Below are 8265 nucleotides of genomic sequence, written 5' to 3'. Positions count from 1 at the left end.
CTCTTAAGAGAGCTAAACTGTCTGAAATGCTGCCCTTTTTAGCATGAGTGATGGGACCTATTCTGTCATATTGGTACACCTTAAAGACCATTGGAAGGAGTTTAACCTTAGAGGGGAAGGACTTTGTCATTTAAGATGGCTTAGGATTTAAGTCTACTCACGTCCCAGTGACCCAGCATCTACCACTCTGTTGCTAGCCTTTCTTTGGTTGAGTTCCCAACACTGCAGAACAGATAGGGCAAACCCCCAATTTAGTTCAAGATCTATACAAGGGACGTGTGAAGAATACTTAAAGTTCAAAAGAGAATGTGGTTGGGCTTTGAAAATAACCAATAGGCTCTACCACCAGGTTTAGTACTTACGTCCCACAAATATAAGAGATTGTTACTTGCATTCATTTTATGTCCAAAATACTTCCAAAGGAGAGGAAGGAGTAGCTAAAAATTAGCCTGGGCTGGCAAACATGTTGCATGTTGTTGAGAATGTTGTAATCTTTACTCGTGTGGTAGTCTCAGTAAACTTGGGCTGCCTCCTGGTTTGGCATTTGGAATGGGTCTAGTTGCCACCTTAGAGAGCACTAGGCCAAGGAGAAATGATGGGGAGACCCAGAGGGAGAGCCTGCTGCTCTACGGGCTTTTCTCATAGCTGCAATACACAGCCCACTGCTGAATGATGAGCACCCAGGGCCTAAAATGAGCTCCCCTAACCTCCCACATCGGTTGAGGTCTCTTCTGATGGTGTCATTTCCTACCTCAAAAACTATCTTTAAATTAATTAATTAATTAATGGCTGCGTTGGGTCGTCGCTGCTGCGGGCAGGCTTTCTCCAGTTGCGGCGAGCGGGGGCCACTCTTTGCTGCGGTGCACGGGCTTCTCATTGTGGTGGGCTCTCGTGTTGCGGAGCATGGGCTCTAAGCACGCGGGCTCAGTAGTTGTGGCACACGGGCTTATTTGCTCTGCGGCATGTGGGATCTTCCTGGACCAGGGCTCGAACCCGTGACCCCTGCATTGGCAGGTGGATTCTTTTTTTTTTTCCTTTTTTTTTTGCGGTACGCGGGCCTCTCACTGTTGTGGCCTCTCCCGTTGCAGAGCACAGGCTCCGGACGCGCAGGCTCAGCGGCCATGGCTCACGGGCCCAGTCGCTCCGCGGCATGTGGGATCTTCCCGGACCGGGGCACGAACCTGTGTCCCCTGCATTGGCAGGCGGACTCTCAACCACTGCGCCACCAGGGAAGCCCTGGCAGGTGGATTCTTAACCACTGCGCCACCAGGGAAGTCCCTCCCCACAATTTTAAATCAGCAAAGCCTAGGAATATATGTGGCACAGAAATCTAACTTTCTTAACAAGGAGGAGCTAAAGGGAAAAACATACCACTAGGAAATGATAGCATGTCCTTAATGACAGCAAGGTGGGTGAGACTAGGAACAGTTGTACTTTAACATAGTCTTGTAGACAATTATTCTATCTCCACTTGGTATGATCTGATTTGTCTTTCCCGTCTATGAGGTTATTTTCAGTGGTCCATAACAAAATGAGAAAAATAAACTAGTAAGTTTGTAAAAACAATGATTAAAATGAATTTTAAAAACTGCCTTTTAGTCTAGTATCTGGAGCTGGCCTTTCTTTAATGAAATCATTGTGATAAAAAATGTTTTTTAATGTTCTTATTTGGCAAAATAGAAAGTTGGCAAACATATGTAAGTCTACCATTTAAAAAATTTTTTTTACTACTTCATAAAATCCTCAAGTATGGGAATCAAGTTTGTTAAGAGTTAAAAAAAAATAAAGGCCTCTGGTTGAGGGAAGAGGAAAAAGAGAAGGAGAGGATAGCTGTCCTAAACTCTTGCAAAACATTTCCAAAAGCTGTTCTTACTCTTTGCCCCATTCCCAATCTGGAGTTCAGGACCCTATGGACTTTCAAAGGTACTCTAATGAGGATACCTTGAGCTACTGGCAAAATTTCATAAAGTCTAAAGAAAACTATCATTTGCCCACAATTAGTCTGTATAGGCTAGACGCAAATTTCTCTGCTTGTGGCTAAACAGGTAAAAGGTCAATATAGTAATAAGGGTTATCTCATGCTGATCAGAAGCACTGATTAGTGTCTGTGGGTTCATTAAGAAAACACATGAAAGTTATTGATGAAAATGTTTTATTTGAAACAGTTTGACAGTTTCTTAAAAAGTTAAATATAGTTACCATGTGACCCCGAAATTCTACTCCTAGGCATGTATATACCCAAGAGAACTGTAAAACATACAGCCATAGAAAAACTTGTATATGAATGTTTATAATAGCCCCAAAATGGAAACAACACAATGTCCATCAATTGACAAATGGATAAACAGAATGTGGATACCCATGCCATGGCATATTACTTGGCAATAAAAAAGAACAAAGTACTGATAGAGGCTGCAACATAAATGAACCTTGAAAACATGATGCAAAGTGAAAGAAACCAGACAGAAAGACCACATAGTGTATGATTCCACTTATATACAATGTCCAGAAAAGGCAAATCTATAGAGACAGAAAGCAGATTAGTGGTTGCCAGAAACTGGGGAGAGAAGAATGGGGAGTGACCACTAATGGGTTTCATTTTGGTGTGATAAAAATGCTATGGCATTAGATAGTGGTGATGGTTGTAACTTGTGAATATACAAAAAAACCACTCAACTGGACATGTTAAAAAATAGAAAAAAAAACTTTAAAAAGTTATTTTTGTTTCATGAGTAGTATTATTTAACACATATGAGAGAAAAAGGGTAAACATGAATCCTTGGAGTGATGTTTGGGAAACACTGCTATACACAGATTAATCTATATTAGGAGTCAGCTGTCTGTATCCTGAATTTATTCATATCCAAACAAACAAGGTAACATTCACATTACTTCTTACAGTTCAGAGGTTCACTCCCCCATCCTATGTAATACCCTTAGTGCCCAAACAGCCCTCTCTGTGCCAAACTACAAGGAGTTCCAGGAAGAAAGGAGAAAGTGGTCCAATCCCCTTTGTGTCTCTTTGCCATGCTTGGAGAAAGCGCAAATTGGCCTGTGGAGAAGATCCAGAGAGAGAAGAGATGCCTAGCCAGCCCCCAGATGCTTCAGCTACCCCAGCGAAGGGGACAGATATGAGTGACGAAGCCATCATGATGGCCAGGACAACTGAGTTAGCAGATGTCGCCAGCCCCAGTCACTTCCAAGAGTGACTGCATGAAATCCCAAAAGACAGCCACTCAGCTGAGCTCTGTTATCCCACAGAACCAAGAAGGATAATAAGGAATTATTGTTTCAAGTCACTGACTTTTGGGGTGGTTTGTTAAATAGCAATAAGTAGAATGCATGAAGGTGATAACCATACTTACCGCATAGAAATGGTATGAAGATTGTGAGATAATGTATTTAAACGCCTACAGTAAGCAGTCAGTTAACTGCAAATTGTTATTGTCACTGTTACATTTAATTCTAGGCCTCTCTGAGGTCCTTATTTAAGGTAGCTAACTCATACATATGTTCCACAGATGTACATTTTGCAGCTTTGAGAACGGAGAGTAATTTGCCCCATGGAAGGCAAATGTACATCAGCCAAAAGCCCTAAGGAGTTCTAGACTCCCTGCTCTTTGCTATATGTCTTTTTCTCTATTTTTTATATCTGGTTTTGTTGGGCTGGTTTCTGCTCCCTCCAGTTCCAGCCTGTGACTAGGATCTTATCTGCCTACTTTTGGATATTACTTTGATCCACCAATACAAACACTTAAGATTAATCACCATACACAGCTGTGCTGGTTGTCTGTTGCATAAACTCTTTCACTCAGTCTTGCTCTCTTTCCAAAGTGGAAAAAAATTTTAAAAAAGTACTTTGATGTTACCAAAGATATTTATTAATCAATGTACCAGAAGGTCTTATTCTGTAGTATTTGAACCCTAATGCAATGTAAGCAGGTGTGCTCCCATGCTTTTAAACTCACGCAAATATATAATCATAAATTTGCCCAGGTTTGGTCTTCCACACTTATCCAATGTGATCGAGGAGTGAAAAGACTCACAAATTGATGGTGATGAGTCTGGACCTAGATGAACTAATGGAGCATGTATCAATATTTTTTTTAATCTGAAAGAATTTTGTAAGGACCCCAAATGAATCGTCATGTGACCTGGCTTTGATAATCATATCTGATATTTCTGTGGTTGTTTCTCCTTTCAAAGGGCTTTCCCATTTGAGTCTCAAACCTTTCCTCAAAGGAATTAGAACTGGAATTTTCATTCTTATTTCACAGATGAGGAAACTGAGGTTCAGAGAGATTAAACAATCTCCCAGCTCACAGTCTAAGACTGTTTCCATGATAATAAAGTAACTTTTGTTAGGCCAGCAAGGAAGTTACAACTCAGTAAAAGAGAAATAGAAATTCATGAATGTCAAGATGGAGTAAGACTTTTTCTTAAGTTATTACACAGGGATTTTTTTTTTTTTTTTTTTTTTTTTTGCGGTGCGCGGGCCTTTCACTGTTGTGGCCTCTTCCGTTGCGGAGCACAGGCTCTGGACGCGCAGGCTCAGCGGCCATGGCTCACGGGCCCAGCCGCTCCGCGGCATGTGGGATCTTCCCGGACTGGGGCACGAACCCGTGTCCCCTGCATCGGCAGGCGGATTCTCAACCACTGTGCCACCAGGGAAGCCCCTACACAGGGATTTTTATTGTGTTTTTGTACTATGGGTGTACGATTCCTTATCTACAATCTCTGGGGTCGTACGGGCTTTGATATTTAGAGTTATTTCAGATACACACACACAGACACATTCAGGGAATACCGTTAATTAAACATATTAATTTTTTGCAGCACAAGGTGTAAATATTCATATTAAAATGAGATAAAGATTATAAATAGCTTTATTCCAGTTCATATCAGTCAGATTTTACCACCAAGTGAGCTTGCTAAAGATTTGTAAACAAAACAAAAACTTGTTTTCCAGAACTTTTTAGATTTTAGGATTGTGGAAAATGGATTGTGAACTTGTGTACAGACTATGAAGATGATCACTTGCTCGTGCTTTCTGCTGTCGGGAGTGTCACTCACTGGCCGGGTGGGATGTTCTCAAGCTTTCTGCGGGAAGGCTGACTAGAGCAAACAGTTTGCACCTGCTTGTCTGTCTTCTGTAGCTGGCACTCTCTCAAAGGAAGGGCCTCGGCTGAGTTTGAAGTATAGTTCCAGGCTTTGGGGAGACAAGCCAGTGAACTCAGCTAATAAACTCTTTTATCCAAAATCTCTAAGGGCGAGAGGAGAAAGGAAAAAGAAATTAAGATGGAATAGCAGCCGGCTTTCAACTCTATAAGAGCTGCTCATGTGATGAAGCCAGAGGCATCTCATCAAGAAAGTCCAAATTTGATGAAGCAATTTTATTCTGGAAGCCTTAGATGAGTCAGACCTGCAAGGAACCCATTATAAAGTCATCAAGATGGTTTGATAGAAGTGGGATCCATGCATTAATATTAATGGCAGTAATAATTATGATACCACTCCTCCTTTCGGTCCCTGCCTATGAAACAAGGCTGGGCCCTTTCCTGCACCAAGAGGGGACAGAGAACCTTTTCCAAGGACATTGCTGCATTTTCACAATTGGCCTTCTTTTCAGCATACTTCCAACGGAGCAGCATTAGTTTTGTTGTCTGGTCATCCCCGGGGCCCTCATTGGTTGAACGGCACTTTGTGTCAAGGTGACACTTCTCACTGGGGTTGGGACGGTGGGGCAGAGGTGGGGGAGTGTGTGGCCCGGGGGTGAGCCCAGAGCCCACAGGCCCCCATGGCCCACGCTCTGCCAACATCTCCTGACTCAGTGTATATCAGGATGTCCAAGCAACTACTCAGCCAGCGGCAAAAAGGAAAACGTTCACCTCTGATAAAGGAGAGAGGAAATACATTTTGAACAAAGCTTTTTTTGTGTTTTTTTTTTGTTTTGTTTTGTTTTTTACTCCGCTCACATTTATTTACCTCATACTTCATCTGCAATGATTTTTGAAATTTAATCAGTTATTTGGTATCTTCCTTGTTATAAAGAAAAAATATGAGCGTCACTAACCTCTGCAGTGTTAGCTTCTTTTGCGGAGTGATTCGCTTATGTCTTGCTGTACCTGACTCAGTTCAGTTTGTGAAAAGACTGTGTTTTGAACACTTCCTGTGTATGCAGAGCTCTGATGCCACAGATAACGGGTTTGAATTCCAGGCCTACGGCTTATACGAACTGTGAGAATTTGGATGAGTTGCTTAACCATCACGAGATGCAATTTCCTCAGTGGTAAAATGGTAATAATGTATAAGAAGTTTGTTGTGAGACTCAAATGAGATAATAAGAGGGCTGGTTACATAACAGAAGCTCAAGAAAGGTTTATTATAACTAGATGTTAGGGGAACATAAAGGTGAATAACACACACATACTTCTTTAGTGAAGGGAAAATATGGAATGGATTTTTAAATGGCTTGAGGGCACAAAGAGGAGAGAAATTAATTTTTTTTTTTTGTAGTCCCCTGCATCGTCAGGCGGACTCTCAACCACTGTGCCACCAGGGAAGCCCGAGAAATTAAACTGTGAAATGGAGGGTGTGCATTTAATCTGGGACTGGACAGACACATAGAGTACCAACAGGCAGGGGAATGAGAGTGGGGATATTGAGGAAGTTAAAAGTTCTTCTAGGCAGAAAAAACAGTGACACAGAGGCCGGCAAGAGATGGGAAGGAGAAATTATATCATAAGACCTAGACAGTTCCAGTACTGTACAGATTGAAAATATTCTTTACCAATAGCGTCAGATTGTTCTTTCATTTGCTTAAGCAAGTGTTCTGAGTTGGGCTTTGAAAAACAGTCACTCTAACATCTATTGCAGCATTGCAAAAAGTATAACAGGGGTGAGATTAGGTAGGAGAGGAGAGTGGGGAGTTAGTTGATTGTGCTTGGAAAGGGCCATGAATGCTACGAAAGAAAATGAGACATCCTTAAAGTGCTGACAAGCCAGCAGTCCTAACAGGTTTTTAGACTGGAGGGGCGGGGGTTTGGGAAAGTTATGCCATCATTGTGCAGGATGAGTTGGAGGCGGGAGAGGCAAGGGCAGGGCAGGGGGAGAAGGTTAATCAGGGAGTAATAAAAGCTAAGGCAGAATAAATAAAAAACATACAATTTGCCAAATACAAAACTAAAAACATAGTTTCACAGCCAGAAGAGCTACTTCAAGAAGCAGGAGTGTGGCTGGAAGACCAGTAAGAAGCCAGGGCAGCTCTGCTCATGTACCAGCCCTGCCACAGGGGCTTGTTCTGTCTGTTCTGGGGCCTCAGGCCCTCACCTCCAGTGACAGGGCTTGACACTGTCAACATATAGCAATACAAAAAATGAGTCACCATGTTTAGCTACTACTAATAAGGTTATTCTCATCACAAAATGCCTCCTTGTGGGAGCGGATCTCACAAGGCCAGAGCATTTGAAGCACAGGTGATGCAATCCAACAAAAGTGGGTAAATGCAACCTGGCAAGTGTAGCTAGCTCCAGAGCCACCTGGCAAAGCATTTTATGTGATCGGAGAGGATTTGTAGTTAGTGTAGATGGTGGTTGTCTTTCTTTATGTCTATATGTCTGTCTTATTGCTAGCCTTTTCTCCTTCTTTTCTTAGAAGAGATGAGACCAGCCCAACTGTTTAATTCTATTGGTGATTTCAAAGAAAATATAGGAGACAAGTAACTGGAATATGGTTTGCAATGTGTTACAGTAAGGTGGGAACTCTTAAATACATTAAACAGCCTTCTGAACAACTTTAGGTATGAGAATCTCCTCACTGCACTAACCCCCTCGAATCATAACACAAAGGATTTTCTACTGAACTGACCAAGCCTAGCAAAATGTTTCCAAACCCATACAGCTGGGAACTCCCATAACTTTTTCGCTAGTAAGTTTGAATTGTCCTCTAGGGAAATAATTCTGCTTCTCTCCTCTCTGAAGTCCAGCGAGCGTACAGCAGAAATTGCCTGCAGCTCCCCTGCTATGTCTAGAAGCACCCTCCAGAAAGAAATCAAATGCACACGCGGGCCTCTCACCGCTGCGGCCTCTCCCGTTGCGGAGCACAGGCTCCGGACACGCAGGCCCAGCGGCCATGGCTCACGGGCCCAGCCGCTCCGCGGCACGTGGGATCCTCGCGGACCGGGGCATGAACCCGTGTGCTCTGCATCGGCAGGCAGACTCTCTACCACTGCGCCACCAGGGAAACCCTCACCTATCCTCTTAAATG

This window comes from Aethalodelphis obliquidens, unplaced genomic scaffold, assembly GCF_003676395.1.
Source record: "Aethalodelphis obliquidens isolate GAN/ISIS:26980383/991018 unplaced genomic scaffold, ASM367639v1 scaffold1, whole genome shotgun sequence".
Lineage (NCBI taxonomy): Eukaryota > Metazoa > Chordata > Mammalia > Artiodactyla > Delphinidae > Aethalodelphis > Aethalodelphis obliquidens.
This window is presented reverse-complemented; position numbering follows the sequence as displayed.